Source organism: Tupaia chinensis, unplaced genomic scaffold (assembly GCF_000334495.1).
Source record: "Tupaia chinensis unplaced genomic scaffold, TupChi_1.0 Scaffold000119_1, whole genome shotgun sequence".
NCBI lineage: Eukaryota > Metazoa > Chordata > Mammalia > Scandentia > Tupaiidae > Tupaia > Tupaia belangeri.
The window spans coordinates 1,428,385-1,448,085 of record NW_006159585.1 but is presented as its reverse complement, the minus strand read 5'-3'; positions in this window follow the sequence as shown (position 1 = coordinate 1,448,085).

The window sequence follows — 19,701 nt, the reverse complement described above, 5'->3', positions numbered from 1 at the left end:
TATTTTATATTACTATCATCATGTATATCAGTATTGGCTAATTTTGAACATATATTTACTTGCTCTAAAATCCAATAATGGGGAAAATCTCATAGTCCAGTAATTAAGAGAGCTAGATGCTACATGGCCAACTGTGGCTCAAATCCCAGCCCCAAATCTCACAGGATAGAGAAAAGAAGAAAAGGGATGATGGCATGACCACACTACACTGGGTCAGGTTCTTTCTCCTTCTGTCTCACTCTGTTTCTCTGTCTCTCACTAGCAAGTATGTGGACACTCTGGCAGAAAAAAGTGCATTTATTAAAAAGTTCTAGGAAATATTTTATTTTTAATTTGTATTAACTTTTTTTCATACTAATCAAGATTTTTTTAAAACATATCTTATTCCATGTATCTATGTGTTATTTTTCCTAACAAGAATTATCTAAGCAACATTCACAGTGTATGATTTGTTTTTTATTAATTTATACTTTATGCTTTTCTTTTTACTTTTATTTCTTTTCTTTTGCATAATAATCATCTATTTTAATTTCTCCTATCCAAGCTGCTAATTCACATCAGTTACTTATCTTTAACAGCTATAGACTCATTGTTATGATGATCACAATTACTATCCAATATTTTATGTACTAGTTAATCCAGAGATTTGGTTTTATTATGTAAGTAAAATTTACCTATACAAATACCTTAAAAATTAATTATTTCAGCTTATACTCTTTGATTCCCATCCTTTCCCTCTTTTTGACTTTGAAGATTATTGTTCTAGTTTGGCTCACCATTTATGGAACTTAATGATACTGTGGTTAATTTACATTTCTTGAAATCTTACTTCACATTCTAATATGAAGTAAGTATTTTGCCATGTTGATCTGCTTATAATTTTCTACATTGTTCATATTTTTAAATGGTTTACCTTGAATGTTTTATCTATATGTTGTTTTGATTACAACTAGTAAGATGTAAAATTAATAACAGCTTCAATACATGTTTCAACTTTTCTCTACTTTAAGTTCTCATTGATCAAACACTACACATTAATTGATAACAATCTCTTTAAGTAAACACATAAATACACACACAGACATAATACACATACACTGGTACGAATGCACCAGTGTACAAAACACATTCTGTGACTATACTCACACACATACACAGGCTATGTATATTCATATTCACATAGAAGAATGCATATTAAACTATGTGAATAGTTTCTTCCTCATTATCCCAATCAAAGTTTAAGCCTTCTTTACATTTTGATTCTAAATGTTTTTCTAAAGCTCTCTTGGCCAATGGCAGCTATACTATCAATATGACATGCTAATTTCCAAAACACAAACTTAAATCTTAACCTTATTATCACCTTTTAAGACATAGCAAATGATTTAATGCACATTTAAATATGTTTACCATATTTAAATGTTCACTTTTAATTTTCTCTAATTAAAATAATACTGCTTAAAGTTAAATAGCTACTCTTAAATATCAACTGAAAATTTTTGATTGATAGATGGTTGGTGCCTTAGGGAGAGTTTAAATTACTTTGTCAGTCACACTAACCTTTCCTAAGTCTGAAAAAATCTCTGATGTAAGTTAAATGATCTGGAATTTTTTAGTGCCTAGAGTTGAACTTCATGTGATATACAATAATTTTTCATTTTAGCATTACATCATTATATAATTTAATAGAAATGTAAGCAACTTTATATAGCACAACTATTTTGCAACTAATGCTGATATTTTACATCATAACAAAGCTTGTACAATTTTTCTATGTATTCTACATATTACAAGAAAATGCTCAGGCATTTTGGCTGTATAATTATATAGGACAGGCTATAAACTCTAAGGTTGTTATCCAAGTTCTAACATATTTCCTCCAATTTGCAATAGAGAGCATAAGGTCTATTCTGTAGGTAGTAAATGAGAAAATAAAATGGACTCTCAACATAGTGTTTGGAGAGAAGTAAGTTAATATTAAATGATAGATTTAAAAATAATAATAATAATGCTAGAATAATACTTTATATTTGTAAATATCAGAGGTTTGATCTGCTTATAATTTTCTACATTGTTCATATTTTTAAATGGTTTACCTTGAATGTTTTATCTATATGTTGTTTTGATTACAACTAGTAAGATGTAAAATTAATAACAGCTTCAATACATGTTTCAACTTTTCTCTACTTTAAGTTCTCATTGATCAAACACTACACATTAATTGATAACAATCTCTTTAAGTAAACACATAAATACACACACAGACATAATACACATACACTGGTACGAATGCACCAGTGTACAAAACACATTCTGTGACTATACTCACACACATACACAGGCTATGTATATTCATATTCACATAGAAGAATGCATATTAAACTATGTGAATAGTTTCTTCCTCATTATCCCAATCAAAGTTTAAGCCTTCTTTACATTTTGATTCTAAATGTTTTTCTAAAGCTCTCTTGGCCAATGGCAGCTATACTATCAATATGACATGCTAATTTCCAAAACACAAACTTAAATCTTAACCTTATTATCACCTTTTAAGACATAGCAAATGATTTAATGCACATTTAAATATGTTTACCATATTTAAATGTTCACTTTTAATTTTCTCTAATTAAAATAATACTGCTTAAAGTTAAATAGCTACTCTTAAATATCAACTGAAAATTTTTGATTGATAGATGGTTGGTGCCTTAGGGAGAGTTTAAATTACTTTGTCAGTCACACTAACCTTTCCTAAGTCTGAAAAAATCTCTGATGTAAGTTAAATGATCTGGAATTTTTTAGTGCCTAGAGTTGAACTTCATGTGATATACAATAATTTTTCATTTTAGCATTACATCATTATATAATTTAATAGAAATGTAAGCAACTTTATATAGCACAACTATTTTGCAACTAATGCTGATATTTTACATCATAACAAAGCTTGTACAATTTTTCTATGTATTCTACATATTACAAGAAAATGCTCAGGCATTTTGGCTGTATAATTATATAGGACAGGCTATAAACTCTAAGGTTGTTATCCAAGTTCTAACATATTTCCTCCAATTTGCAATAGAGAGCATAAGGTCTATTCTGTAGGTAGTAAATGAGAAAATAAAATGGACTCTCAACATAGTGTTTGGAGTTAAGTAAGTTAATATTAAATGATAGATTTAAAAATAATAATAATAATGCTAGAATAATACTTTATATTTGTAAATATCAGAGGTTTTTTTTTTTTCCCCGAGATTTATTGGCTTTAATGTTATAGTTCATCTCTGCAGTTGCTAAGTAAGACTAACAGGAGAACAGCTTACATCAACTATGGAATAACGGAGAAACTAACACTCAGAGTTAGTAATTGACTTGAAACAGAACCATAGAGGAATTGCAGATTTGGAACAGAACCAAAGAGAGATTGTAGATCACTTCCTCCCAAAAGGTCCCAGGGATCTTACATTGAGAGCTGAGACTAGATCCCATGTCTCTGGTTTTACATGACTCTGTTGTTTCTGTAGTCAGGAAGTGATATGTGGAAGAAGAGACCTAAGGACCCAAATCACATTTATAAGAATAAAAGAATTTTTCCTATCTTCTCCTTACTAAAAGAGAAATATTGGCTATTTCAGAAAGATATGCATTTAAAGCTGGGACTCACAAAAACAACTGAAACTCAGGTCACTTTTTGCTGCTTGATGGAGGATCAAGTTGACATCTTCATCATGGAGCTAAATACACATCTGGCTGGAAGTCATAAAAACTAAAAAAGATCCAGGGGAAGATGGAACAGTTTCAGGCCTGTCTGCTACTGCATAGGCCTTCATGATTGTGAATCTTAAGCTCCACTCTGAGCAGATTTCAGGTGTAGCTCTTATACTGAAGTTATGTCCTTAAGAAGAAAATATTCGAATTAAAAAAGCTGTTGCTGACGGTTAAAAGTAAAAATAGGACAGCCGTAAGGCAAGAGACAACATATATTTGGAGTCTTCATGAAGTTTGTGGAAAATGTGTATAATGAAAAGCTTATGCTTGAATTTCAATTTATTTATTTATTTGCACCAAAATAAGCTCATATTTTAAATTCCATTTTTCCATGTATGTTTTGAAGTCCCTTTGTATAAGCTGGCCACTCCGTTACTTTTATCCTGCAAATGTTGGAAAATAAGTCAGCCTCTTTTGTCTCACACTAAATGGAAATGTACAGGGAAGATACTTTTGGTAAATATAGTTCAACCTGCCCAAGTGGACACATTACAAAGCAACACAGATACTATGAGAAAAGATGGATATTCATAAATGTTCATCTGTATGACCAGAAGAGCAATGTCAGGATAAGAACATTATGTATTCAGGGATGAGAATGTGTTAGCTGAGTGTACAAAATACTTCTCATATGTACTGTTTTATTTATTTATCAATACTTTTCTAGGCATTACTCATGTAAGACACTGTATGAGGTAGAAATTATAACTATATAATTAAGTAAGTAATTATTAATTCACTTAACATATATTTGAATGGTGTCTATGTTGGGACATCAATGATGTCTATGTTGGTTTTAGAAATAGTGAGAGAGCATACTGTTTTTTTCCCTTTACATATATACATAAAATAATATTCATGTAATAAACATAACACAGCACTATAATCTTCATTTTTCTGGTTAGAAGACTGAAGGCTTGACGTGATTGATTAACTTGTCTTAGGCTATTCAGCAAGTAAGTGGCAATGTCAAAACTTGAACCCAGTTCTCTCTGCCAAAGTCAGGTTTTCTATATTTATGTGATACTGCCTTCCTTGTGTCATTTATGGACATTTCTGCCTCATCCACTAACTCTAAACTCCTTTGAGGCCAATGCATATGTCAAATTTATCATTTTATCCTCTTTCCCCAGTGCCTGCCACAGTATAATATATTTCCATCAAATCAGGGTTTTTTTGTTGTTGTTCTATAGAACAACCACTATACCCTAATACATGGGAACTTTATTTCACAATATTTTTACAAGTATTTCTTGATCTTTTCATTTATGCTAGGTTTTATTTTTGGTGGTATAGTGGACATTTTACAAGAAAGAATTTCTCTTGTCAAAGAAGCTGTGGGAATGCTGGAGAGAGCAAAGTTAAACAGATTTCTTTACCACATGAACTCTTAGAATTCTTAATATGGTAGTAAATAAGAGTGAGATAGTATGTAATAATTTTCTCAACCTGTTTGATCAAAAATTACTTTCCTGTCTTTAGATGTACTCTAAATTGTCAATTTCTTTCTGATGATACAATTTCCAGAATTTTTCACTGAAACTATCCAAAGAGTCTGGAAGGGAATATAGCAGGACTTCTAATACTGGAATAGATAACTCAATAGTTCACTTAGATTAATATTTTCAACCCTGGTTCTGATGCCTAACTCTGGGAATAGATTGTATTCATAAAATTACACCTTCCCTTTCATGTGTTAGTACTCCTTATAATATCTCAAATACTTAGTTTTTCAAGTTTTCAAATAATTTCTCTACTTAAAAACTGTAGAAGTGTAACACACTCCATCCCCCAAAACAAAATATTTTCTAAGATTAAAACAATGTACTTTCAATTAGCTTAATACACCTCAGAAAATGTTGGAAAGTGCCCAGGATATTCAATAAGGAAAGGAAAGTCGTTTCGATTGGTGACGGAAAAACTGGGTATCAACATGTAGAAGAATGAAATTAAACAATTATCTCTCATGTATGCCAAAATAAACTTAAAGACTTAAATGTAAATGTAAAGCTTGAAACTATGAAACTACTACAAGAAAACAGGAGTGATTTTTGAATAATATCTAAAAAAAATAGACAAATGAGGATTGCATCAAACTAAAAAGTTTTGAAACACTAAAAGAAACAGTCAATTGACTGAACAGACAACTTACAGAATGGAAGAATTTTTTCTTTTTGCTTTATGTCTGACAAGGGATTAATAAACAGATAATACAATTAACTCAAATAATTCTATAGTAATAACAATATAATGTAACCAAAAAGTAGACAAATAATCTGAACAGATATTTTGTTAAAAACCACATACAAAAAAAAGTAAATACATAAAAAATGCTCAACATCACTAATCATCAGAGAAATGCAAATTAAAATAACAGTGAGATGTTATTTCACTGCAGTTAGAATAGCTATAATTGAAAATACAAAAAAAAATAGCAATGGCTGGTGGGGATGTGGAGAAAAGAGACCTTTTTCACACTGTTGGTGAGAATGTAAATGAGTACAGCCATTGTAGACAACAGTGTGGAATATCTCACAAGACTAAGTATAGAACAGCTATATGACCCAGTAATCCCACTAGTAGGCATATATTGAAAGGAAAGGAAATCAGTACATAATAGAGATATTTACACTTTTATTTTTATTGCAGTCCTAATCACAAGAGCCAAGATATGGAATCAACCTCAGTGACCATTAACATATGAATTAATTGAGAATGTGTGGTATAATGCTACACAATTGTATAACATTCAGCCATTAAAAATAATAAAATCCTGTCACTTGAGGCAACGTGAATGATCCTATAGGGTTTTTTTTTTTTTTTTTTTTTGGGGGGGGTTTTTCCCATGGGGGGGGCGGGCCCACTGGCAACAGGGCGCGTGCGCTCACCAGACATACAGAGAGAGACACAGAGAGACAGAAAGCGAGAAATCATCCCCCAGGGAGGATGGCCATGCCGCAATCCCTTCTCCTCCATTCTCCTCTTGGAATCTTGGGCACGCACGCACACGCGCCCAGCATGAGTTTTAAGCCACCAGGTCCAGGACGCGAACCACGTTGACTACATGGGAGTCCAGCGACAAAGCCATTAGGCTAACTGCTGGTCCACCTACAGGGTATTATGTTAAGCAAATAAGCCAATCAGAAAAAGAAAATAAGTTTTTATGCACATGTAAAAACTAAAAAAGTTGTCCTCATGAGAATAGAATAAGGGTTATCAGAAGTTAGAAAGAGGACAGGAGATAGGGCAATGTTGGTTAATGGATACAAATCTGCAGTTAGATAAGGTGAAGAAGTTCTCATGCTCTATGAGGAGTTGGGTAAGTATAGGTAACAATAACTTACTGTACATATTGAAATACCTAAAAGATAGTGTTTTGAATGTTCCCAACATAAAGTTAAATGTTTGAGATGATGTATATGTTAATTCTAAGATTTTACTATTACCCATTATATTCAGGTACTGAAAAATCACATTATACCCCATAAATATGACAATTATTATTTGTCAATTAAAAATAATAGAAAAATAAAAGTTGATGGAGCAACTTATGGTCAAGTTCTACTCTCAAATCATGTAGGTAGCTGCTTGCATGAAAGGCATATCTCCTGGGACCAGCAGTTAGCGTAATGGCTATGTCGCTGGACTCCCACGTAGTTGACCGCAGTTCGTGTCCCGGACCCGGCGGCTTAAAACTTGCGCTGGGTGCGTGTGCGTGCGTGCCCAAGATCCCGAGAGGAGAATGGAGGAGAAGGGATTGCGGCATGGCCATCCCCCCTGGGGAGAGATTTCTCGCTTTCTGTCTCTCTTTCTCTCTCTGTCTGTCTGGCGAGTGCACACGCCCTAAAGCAAAAACCTCTCCAAATTAAAAAAAAATAAACAATAAAAAATTAAAAAAAGGCATATCTCCTATAACACAACCCCTTCAATCATCAAAACTGAGAAGATAGTAAATAGGTGGTCTGGCATGATTGTTGAGAAAACACTGGAACAATATCCTCTGCTGCTGGTGAACCAGGGACATCATCACCCCAAGAAAGTGTTGTAGCACCTAACCTGGAAGCTATACCGGTAAAACCCTAACTTTTTAGTGAGTGTGTGACTTAGGCAAGAGTCATGATTTTTAAAACTGGAGTAACTGAAATAATCTATGCCAATCATGTGTAAAGTGATGGCTCTTTTGAGAGAGATTAAGTGTTGAGATTCACCAAGGTCAATAAAAGCTAAGGAATTCAGCTTGAGTCTCTTCAATAGGCGCCTTTTTAAAGAATTATTTTATTTAATTTTATTCATCATAATTATCATTATTTTAATTTGACCAGAGAGAGATCGAGAGAGAGAGGGAGAGAAAGAAAGCAAGCCACAAAGTCTGGGACTGAAACCGCGTGTGCCATGTGTAAACTGAACACAACAGCATGCTTTTCTTGGCAAACACTGAGATGATATGCTACTTATCTTTGTCTTGATAAGCAATACATTATAGCTACCAAATGACAGTCATTTTATATCTAGGCTTGTCCCCCTAAGCTTCCCATATTTGTGATACGTATGTATATACATATGAAATATATATGATAAAAATATACATGTGATATATGTTGTATGTGTGTTTATAGAGCTATTAATACATGTGATATATGCGGCATAATTATCCCTATTTGGTGAGTAAAGGGGCAAGCTGAGGGATATCCTCATCATGACACAACTACTACGTCAAAGAACCAAGATTAAAATCTAAGAGATTTTCCTCAAAAAAACCCCCAAAATCCATGATTTGTATTGCACTCCCATTCTCTCCACGTTAACCAGTATTAATGACTCACTTCCCTTCTTTACTCAGTTTCTTTTTGTTTGTTTGTTTATGTACAGGCATCAACTGGATTTCTACAGTGTCCCTTTCAGTTCTAATTCTCTTTGAAAGGAAATGTAATTCCCTTTAGTCATAGCATCTCCTTTGAGGCTGAAAATATATATTTATATCATCTATCAATCCATTCTCCCCCCACTTTTATTATTATTATTTTTTTTTCTGTATGCCTTAGCCTCCTGGGTCCAGCATTCCTGTCTTCCTGTCAACTTTTCAAGTAAAGTAATGCGTTTCATTACATTTTGGATGCCACACCAGTTTAATCCCATTGATAGAGGGCTATGCAATCAAGCTGACAGTTGGATGATGATTTGAATCGTCCCTGACTCATTACTTTGTGAAGGATTTGGCATGCCAATCAATGGGGAATGATGTGCCGTGCCTTGAAGAATGACAGTAATCCATTTTCCACCAATTGATGTGATGAGTCCTTGACAGACTCACAAGTTATAGGGCCAAAGCCAAACATGATTTGGCACATGCCTCCCAGCACTGCCATTTTGCAGACCCTTAGGGTATTTATCAAAGCGGTCGCCTTCTTGTCTTCTGCTGTCATCGGCCACACATTCTCAGGAGGCAGTCCAGCTTTAATAGGCTTTTGCAGGTGAGTAACGGGGCAACTTTCTTGACCTCACCTGGTACACTGATCTAAAATGTGTCTTGTGAAAAAATAAATTGGATCTCCTAATTACTCCCACCCATGCTGACACACCTAAATTTATACATTCGAAGTGAGAGCTGTCTTTCAAAGTAGTCATTTTGGGAGTAGCTACATTTATTCTAATGAGGCTGTCAGAATTCAAAATGCATTAGGAATTTCTCTTTTGAACTTTTCTTCAGAACTCATGTTCAAGTCTCATTAATTTCAAAGAATACCTATTTTGAGGTCAGAATCACATCCTCATGTTCCATGTTCACCTATTTTTGCCTTTTGCCTATTTTTCAAAACAATTCATTTTTGAGCATAAGCATATTCAGAAGAAGTACTTTTGTGCCCAAATGAAAATCCAAAAGACACTTCAGGAATTTTTCTAACAATGTATTGACATTGGATTAAAAGCCTGGGCTCCTAAGGTGGTTGGTTTGAAAAGACTGCTATGACATGTTTTAATGTCTCATTTCCCATATTTGTAAGTGTTAGTAACTAATTTCTGATATAGGATATTACGCACTGGCACATTAGTTACAAATTGTATAAGCTATCCCTTTTCACTATCTCATTGCCTTATTTGCAGAATACTTTTGGAACATACTACTCTGCCATGAACAATAAAATTCATGTGTCTTCACCAAATTTTCTTAAAAATTGACAGCTTTTTCTACAAACTACAGAGGCAAGATTTAAGTGGTGCCTTTTAGATTTGTTGGTCAGCTGAAGAGAAAAGGACTTCCCATAAAAAAAGAACTGTGATTCACACCAATAACAGTAAAACAGTAACAGTAATAATAAAACAATAACAAGACCAAGAACAAGAGGAAGAAGAAGAAGAAGAGGAGGGGGAGGAAAAGAAGAGGAATAGCAGGAGGCCTAGCCACAGTGGTAGTGCACTGTCAGATCATGCTGGAATTATATGGAATGTGAGAAATTCTCTTTCATCAACGTGTATGTTTCCAACTGCTCTTGATCTCAGCTGGTTGAGAAGGCTGGGGAAAATATTTTAGCATGAAATACTGTTGATGGTGCTCAACTTTCTCTCTCTCTCTCAAAAAAGAAAAAACTCAAAGAAAAAGCAGGGTTTCTGATTAAACAGCCTCAAAAGAAACTCACCATTTCTCAAATTGTGTCCATGCATGCTTGATTTTCAGTTTGTATTTTAGTGACCCTTTTTTAAATACAAACAAATGGTCAGAGAGCACTTGACATATGAACATCTTAAAATGAAAAACAGACCAAAACAGAGAAGAAACAAATACAAAGGAACTTTGAGAAACTGATAGCACTCTCCTCTAGAGAAGAAAAACAATTATTAAGAGGAAAAAATGGGAAGGTAACATTTCACTATATAACTTTGTACTTCAAAAAATTTAGCAGTTTTTTTTGAGATATAACTGACATATAATTTACATATTTAATAAGTTCTGACATTTTTTATTTACCCACAAAACTATAGTCTCAATCAAGATCATGGACAGCCCACCACATCTAAATGTTTCCTGAAGTCTTTAAAAAAAAAAAATTCTCCCGTATCTTCTCATCCACAAGCAACCATGGATATGTGTTTTTGTCACTTAGTCATAACTTAGTTTACAATTTCTAGAATGTTATATAAATGAAATCATATAGTACTGCCCTTCTTCATCTGACTTCCCTCATACCATATAATTATTTTGAAATTTATATAAATAGCTGGAGTTATGAGTAGTTCATTCATTTCTATTGCAGAATACTCAATTGTGTGTCTGCATCATAATTTATTTATCCAGTTATCTGTTGATGGGTATTTCAACTCTTTCCAGTTCTTTTTTTTTTTTTTTAGTAAAGCTACTGTGAACATTCGTGTATGCATTTCTCTGTGGGCATTATGCTTTTATTTTTCATGTGTAAATACTTAGAGGCAAAATTTCTGGATCATATGGTAGATGTATGCTTATTTATGAAATGCTAAACTATTTTCTAAGGTTGTTGTATCATTTTAGACTTCCACCAGTAGCGTATGAGAATTCCAATTGCTCCATATGGTTAAGATACAGAATTAAGTCTTTAAATTTACCTCTTTTTTTTTTTTTTTTTTTTTAAGGGAGATTTTTGCTATAGGGCACATACACTCACTGGAGAGATGGAGAGAGATGGAGAGACAGAAAGAGGGAAATCACCCTCCCCCGGGGGTTAGGGGTGGTGACAACATCGCAATCCCTTCTCCTCCATTCCCCTCTCAGGATTTGCAGCATGCATGCACAAGCCAGGCATGAGTTTCAAGCCGCCAGGTCCAGAAATGGAACCACAGTCAACTACAGGTGAGTCCAGCAACATAACCATTATGCCATCTGCTGGTCCCAAGTTGAGCTCTTCTATATATGTAGTGATATTTTATTATGTCTTCAATTTTCAGTCCATAGTAATTAATGATGAATATTTTTCATGTTTATTTACTACCCATACATCTTCTCTAAAGAGCTTCCTGAAATTTTATGTCTGTATTTCTCAAATGACATTTTGTGTGTGTGTGTGTGTGTTCTTATTATTAACTTTTTAAAGTCAATTTATTTATTGAAAGATAGAGAAAAAAGAAATTACAGTGTAAGACTCTGTTGAGTGTGTCTCACCCAGTGAATCTCCTCTCAGATTTTTGTCAGTCAGGATGAAGGGCATGGGCATGCATGTCCAGCATATACAGGTCAACACGGCAACCAAAATGAAATCTTCCATATGGCATCCAGCATTGTGGAGCGTCTCACTATTGCTCGATCACTATGGTTCAACCACTTATTAATTTTTGAAAGTTCTGTAGATATTGAGGCTTTAACAGCGGTATGCTTTGTAAATATTTTTTCCCAGTCTTTCAGGAGAAGAAGGTTTTTGCTTGCTTGTTTGTTTGTTTATTTTTAAAATGAGGTTGAATTTAACAACTTTCCTTTTCTGTTATTTCCCTGTCATACTTAAACAATCTTCCCCTAATTCAAGATCACAAGTGTTTGCTCTTATGTTTACTCCCAGAAGCTTTAAAGTTTCAAGTTGAACATGTAAGTGTATGACATATTTTCAGTTAATCTGAGGTATGAATCCAAGCTAATTATTTTGATTTTTTACATATAAGTATACAATTGTTCCAGCCTGATTTCTTGAAAGACTAATAGTTTTCACTTGAACTGTCTTTGCTCCTTTACAAAAAATATTTCTAATTTTGGTCCTAATTTTAGACTTCTTTATTCACCAAACTATTTGTCAATCTTAATTCCAGTGCTTCACTGTCTTGATTATTGTAGCTTTATAACATGTTTTGAAATTAGGTAATGTTAATCCTCCAATTTCAATCTACTTTTTAAATTTCTTTTGGGTATTCTTGGTCCTTTGCATTTCCATATGAATTTGTAGATCAGCTTTCTATTTTCTACAAAGACTTGCTGGGATTTTGATTAGGATTTCATTGATTCTATATATCAATTTTGAGAGAATTTATATCCTAACAATATTGATTCATCAGACCCATAAACATGGTATATCTCTCCATTTATTTAAGTTGATTTGTCTTAACAATATTTTGTAATTTTAAGTATATAGTTTAATTGGCTTTATCACTAAGTATTTTATACTATTATATTGTTCTATTATAAATGATATTTTTTGTACTTCAATTTTGATGAATATTCAGTTTTTATAGAAAACTATTAAAACTGAATATAGCTATTATATAGAAATACAATCGATTTTTACATATTTATCTCATATAGAACCTAGCTAAACTCACTTATTCTAGATATTATTTGAGATTTTACTGGATTTTCTACAAAAAGGATAATGGTGTTTATAAATAAAGACAGTTTTACTTCTTCCTTGACGATCTGCATACTTTTCATATTTTATTCTTACCATATTGAAGTGTCTAGGATCTCTACTATGATACTGGATTAAAGCAGTGAGAGAGAACTTCCTGGTCTAAGGGAGAAATAGGTTCTCAGCAGTAAGTGCAATGATAACTACAGATTTTCAGTACTTCCCTTTGTCAGCTTGAGGAAATTCCCTTTTATTTCTATAATAGCTTGCAGAGAGTTTTTATCAGAAATAGATTTCATCTTTTTTTGTGTGCTTTTTTTGGTGATTATTGATATTATAACATAATTTATCTTCTTTTTTCTTTTTTTAATTTTTTGATATAGTGAGGTACATTAATAGATTTTTCAATTTTAAAGTAAATTTGGAATTCCTGAAATTAACTCCACTTGGTCATGTTAATATTGTATATATATTGTGTATGTATATATGTCTATACATACACACACACATATATATGACTATGTATATATGTACACACACACACACACACACACACACACACACATTTATATAGAGAGAGAGGCTTTTTTTTTGCTGAAATTGTCTTTAGCAATATTCTTATGTTTCCAATATCCTTGTTGGTCTGTAGTATTATTTTCATGTAATTTCTTTGACAGGTTTTGGTATACTTAAAAACTTTTGTGAAAAAAACTGTATCTCATTACTTAAATTTGTAATAGTTTATTTTCTCTGTTTATTCCTGATGATTCTGGCTAGAAGTTAAATGCTCTTATTTATCTCAACAAACAAAAAATTTTGATTTCATTTATTTCTATATTGCTTTTATATCTCATTGCTTTTGGATTTGATGTTTGTTATACTTTTTATACTGTTCTGTCTGCATTTTATTTGATCTTTCTCTATTTCTTAAGGTGAGAGATGAAATAATTGATATGAGAAGTTTTCTTATACAAATATTTAGTGTTAAAATTTCCCTCAAACCACAAATTATGTTTCTTAATTTCTGTTCAGTTTAAAAGTTTCTAATTTTCTTTTAATTTCTTCTTTGGAATATGAGATGTTTAGAAGTATGTTATTTAGTTTTCAAATATTTAAAAATGTTTTTCAGACATTGTCTTGTCATTTAAATAGGATTTAATTTCATTGCAATCTTTGAATATATGAAAGATCTTTAAAAATTTTATAAAATACGTGTATATCATTAAGAAAAAACTGTTCATACTTCCAAAAATTTTTTGCAACAAAATAAACTTCTACTTCAATTCCATTTTTCACATACCTTTTGAATCCTCTCATACTTTGTATGCTTATATATTTTTTAATTTACTAAGACTTGCTTCATGATTCAAAATACTTTATAGCTTAGTAAATGTTCCATGTATGCTTTAAAATAATACTGTTATTTTTTTGTTTGATGCAGTTTCCTATAAATGTGTCATTTGGTCAAGTCATTGTATTTTTCAAGTTTTCTGTATACATACTGATTTGTCTGTCCAATTGTTCTACCAATTACAACAGAAATATATTGAAAATTTTTGCTGTATCCATGGATTTTTAAAAATTGCAATGATTTGGGGGACCAGTAGTTCGCGTAATGACTATGTTGCTAGACTCCCATGTAGTCGACCACAGTTCGAGTCCCGGACCCAGTGGCTTAAAACTCACACTGGGCGCGCGTGTGTGCGTGCATGCCCAAGATCCCAAGAAGAGAATAGAGGAGAAGGGATTGTGGCGTGGCCATCTACCCTGGGGGGTGATTTCTCACTTTCTGTCTCGTTGTCTGTCTGTCTGGCAAGCACACATGTCCTATAGCAAAAACCTCTCCAAAAAATATTACAATGATTTCAGTTTTTGCTTCAAAAATTTGGAAGTCCATTCTTAGGTAAATAAACATTGAAGATTATTGTTTCTTTCTAATGAATTGATCTCTTTATAATTATAAATTAATTTTCTAAATCTCTGGTAATATTCTTTTCTCTGACTTTTGGTTTATTTTATATTAGTATAACCATTTTAGTTTTGTTTTGATTCATGTTAGTAAGGCATATATTTTCCCATTCATCTACTTTCAAAGTAGTTCAGTCTTTTTAAAAGAATTGTGTCCAGAAAATATATAGATGACTCTTTTTTTTTTTTTTTTTTTGGAGAGATTTTCACTGTAGGGCACGTGCGCTTGCCAGACAGACAGAGAGAGACATAGAGACAGAAAGCGAGAAATCACCCCCCAGGGGGGATGGTCACGCCGCAATCCCTTCTCCTCCATTCTCCTCTCGGGATCTTGGGCACGCACGCACACGCGCCCGGCGTGAGTTTTAAGCCACCGGGTCCGGGACACGAACCGCGGTCGACTACGTGGGAATCCAGCGACATAGCCATTACGCTAACTGCTGGTTCCCTAGATGACTCTTTTTTAAATCCAGTTTCACAATCTCTAACTTCCAACTGGGACGTTTAGGACATTTACATGTAATATAATTATTAATCTCCCATTTTGCTTTCTTGTTTTCTATATGTTGCATCTCTTCTTTGTTCACTTTTTCCTCTTTATACATTTTCTTTTCCATTACCTGAATATTTTACTATAATTTTATTTATTTACTATCTGTGTTGGCTTACTGTCTTTTATTATTTGCTTTGTTATTTTTGTGCTTTTAAAGTTCATAGGACTCATTTTTGATTTATTATAGTCTCTCTTTTTTAATGATGTTGTACTAATTCACATATAATATAAGAAGGTAACAATGATATATTTCTTCCTTTCTCTTAGTTTTGTGCTATGGTCCTACATTTTACTTTATATTATAAATCTCTTAGTCTTTGCACTATGATAGTGCCTTTTGCTTTATCTTACATTGTACTAGTTTCTGTTTAACTAATAAATTATCTTATAAAGAAGATTTGAATAATAAATATTTTTTGGACTTATTTAACCACATAGTTAACATTTTGGGTGCTCTTTATTTCTCTTTATTTTTATTTATTTACTTTTTTGTAGGTTTTTGCCATAGGGCATGTGTACTTTTTGGAGAGAGATTGAAAAAAAGGAAAGTGAGAAACCACTCCCTGGAGAATGGCCAGGCTGCAATCCCTTTCCTCCATTCTTCTCTTGGAATTTAGGGCACACACACACACACAGGAACCCAGTAAGATTTTCAAGCTGCTGGGTCCAGCTCTTGAACCGCAGTTGGCCTTTCAGTTCAAGTATAGATTTGCATTTCTATCTGTTTTAATTTTTCTTCTATATGGGGGACTTCCTTTAACATTTCTTGTAATGAGGGTAAGCTGGTGATAATTTCTTAGAAGTTTTGTGTGTCTTAAAAAAGACTGGAGTCATTGTAGGGGACATGCACATGTAAATTGAGTAATTGGCATTTCAGAGAGAAAAAATTGTAATGGAAAACATTATCAAATATATTGTAGGGTTTAGAATGAATGAGTCCATTGGGTGCTCATTGCATTAGATGAAAAAATGCCTAGGTCAAGAACAAGAGAAAGATTCCAGGAGCTTCAGATATAAGAGAAAAAAGAATTTTTGTATAAAGGATCATCCATGAGAATACTGTAGAGCTATTAAACATTCATTCTGGAAGCTAGAAGATAAGGGATAAATGCCTTTAAAAGTCAATAGCTAGCCCAATTATCAATGGTGTGTAAATATAGAATAAAGTAGGGGTAGAAATATTTTTTTCTGGAAAGGTTCAGATAACAAATATTTTAGGCTTCACAGTCAAAATGATCTGTATTGCCATTATTCAAATCTGAACCATAGAATAATATATAGTAAATAAGCAAATAGATGTGACTGTATTGAAGTAAAGCCTTATTTTCTCAAAGGGGAGAATTTTAGCTTATAGGCCCTAAATTATTGACCACTGGATTAAAGAATTTTCAGATAAGTAAAATCACAGGAAAAAAATCTTTTTTTTCCTTTTTTTGGTGTCCTTTTCCAAATATTATTGCATAAATATGCTCACCAAAATTAGGGTCAACACCAATAAAGTTAAAAAGAGCAAGAAATATAGGGTACAATATAGGAAAGAAATAAAATCTCCAAGCTGATAATGAAGGGGGCTCTAAGGATAACCTTGTAACAATATTGGAGATCAACAAGTTTAGACTAGAATAGGAAGTTGAAAGCCCTAGGAGACTTGTATAAGAATAAGAAATGAAATTCATAGAATAACTGGCATGTTTAAACACAGGGAGAGAAGATTTCAATTTCTGTGGGAGAGTCAGGGTAAATTAGTAATAGGTACATAGAACATTAAGCAACTGAAAATAATCAGGTAAATATTAACTCCTGGATAAACATAAAATTCTACAAGAAAAGAAATCTAATCATACTCTAAATGGGTTCAACTGTAAGTAATATTTATTCAGTCATAATTATATAAACATTGAATATTGCTGTAACTAAAAATTGTGACAAATACTGAGAAGATAAGAAAAGTAGAAGAGTGTATTTTTCTGAGCATATGGGGAAATGATGAAGACAGCCAGTTTCTCACCTTCCATATCGAGAATGCAATAGCTAATAACAGAAACAAAAACAAAAATAGAATATATCAGTTATTTAGATACAGTAAGAGAAAAACTTCTGAAATAAATAAAAATATAAATGGAAGGTAATTACTTCTGGGAAGAGGAATTTAGAATTCAGATGGTTGAGGCTAAATCCTGTTTTTTTTTTTTTTATGAATTTTGAGTTACCCTTATCAAATAAAACTTTTACACAAATACTTCTACATAAATAAAGATTAGATTAGTATAAAACTAGTCAAACTTTCTAGAAGGAAAAAGCATAAACCTCTAAAAGTATAAATACCATTATGTGACTGGATATTTAATCTGTAAATTGCTATTCATACAGCCAATAAAAATTTTAAAAACTATATATATATATATACACACACACACACACACACACACACACACACACACACAAAGAGATTTGTTATAGGGCATGTGCACTCACAAAAGAGAGAGAGAGAGAAAGACAAAGACAAAAAGACAAAGCAAGAAGTCACCTCACCCCTCAGGGAGGAGGGCCATGCAGCAATCCCTCCTTCCACATTTTTTCCTCAGGACTTTGTGCACAGATGCTTACCTGACTGGCATGAGTTTTAAGCCTTGGACTCAAAAACGTGGTCGATTATGTGAAAGTCCAGCAAGGTAACCATTACACCATCTGCTGGTCCTGAAAACCATGATATTAACAATAATGATTAATATATTTCAGCATGTATTAAATGTAAGAAACTTTGATAAGGATCTTACTTACATTTTCTTAATTCACATATCATTTCATTGTTGTTGTTACTGAATGAACCAAGACTTAGAGAGGATAAACCAGTAACTTCAGGATGTACAGCCAGAAATAAAAAAGGCAGGATTCAAGCCAGTACTTTCTGTCCCATAGTGGGCTTGTATCTGTATATAACTGTCTTTTTTTAAAAAAAACAATTATTTATTTATTTAATTCCATTCATTATTATTATTTCTTTCATTTGACCAGAGAGAGAGATAGAGAGAAAGGGAAAGCAAGAAAGCAAGACACCATGTCCAGGATTCAAACCTCGGTTGGCTGTGTAGGAATACAACACCTTTAACCACCATGCCATCTGCTGGCCCCAGTAGTTGTCTTTCTAAAATTATTTTGTTTCAATCATTGATCAAAAGTATGTCCATTGTTTAAAGCCAATTTCTTCCTCTCTTTACACTGATAATGGTTCTGAAAAGATATTTCCAAAGTGTGGCATTTTGTTACTGATTTTCCCTGGAGTCTGGCTTGAAGCTCCTGAATTTACTTGGAGTTGTCTAAAAGTATATTACAAGCAAATGTAAACAAAGGTATTCGTTTTTCTTTTTTATGATAAGTATGAAGACTTATGAAGACAAAGGTAGAAAATGTCTACTGAGGTGGGAATATAGAGGAGGATAAATGGGAGAATAGAGAAACTATCATAAAGAAAAGGTGAAGAAGAGGTGAGAGAAACAAAATAGACACAAAGACAAAGGAAAACAGGGAGATAGAGATACAGGCAGATAGAGAGATGTAAAAGAGATCAAGTGGGTAGAGCAAGCGGACTGAGCACTTTGCATATTTGAGCTGAAAATAGCTCTAAATAGATGTACCCTGTGTGATCAATGTTACTGTATTCAGAAACAATGGAAATAATTGTGTAGGCTTTTCCACTAAGACCCTCCAATTTGAAGTTGATTATATAACTTCATCTTTGCAGAGAGGCAGAAACAGCCCTACATAATACACGCTGAGTGCACATCTTAAAATATTCTGCAAAGCAAATATAGGATTGCCCTCCCTTGTGTCATTTAAACATTATAAAATTCTTATGAAGAAGAGGAGTTGGGAATGACAGAAGGATCTACTAAAATCTTGGCATAGCCAGTTAACCAGGCAGATCTGTCACTTGTCAAATTTTAGAGATTTATTAGTTGCCCTCTCCTACCCAAGGTCTGAATTGTAAAGACTTATCTGGCACTAGAATCTTCAAGGACAGTAGCTCTAGTCTTTATTAAAAAATCTTGGTGTTATATATTTAACTGAATTTCATATAGTAAGGATGGGACAGTCAGACCCTTTGATTGCTTTGCTCAT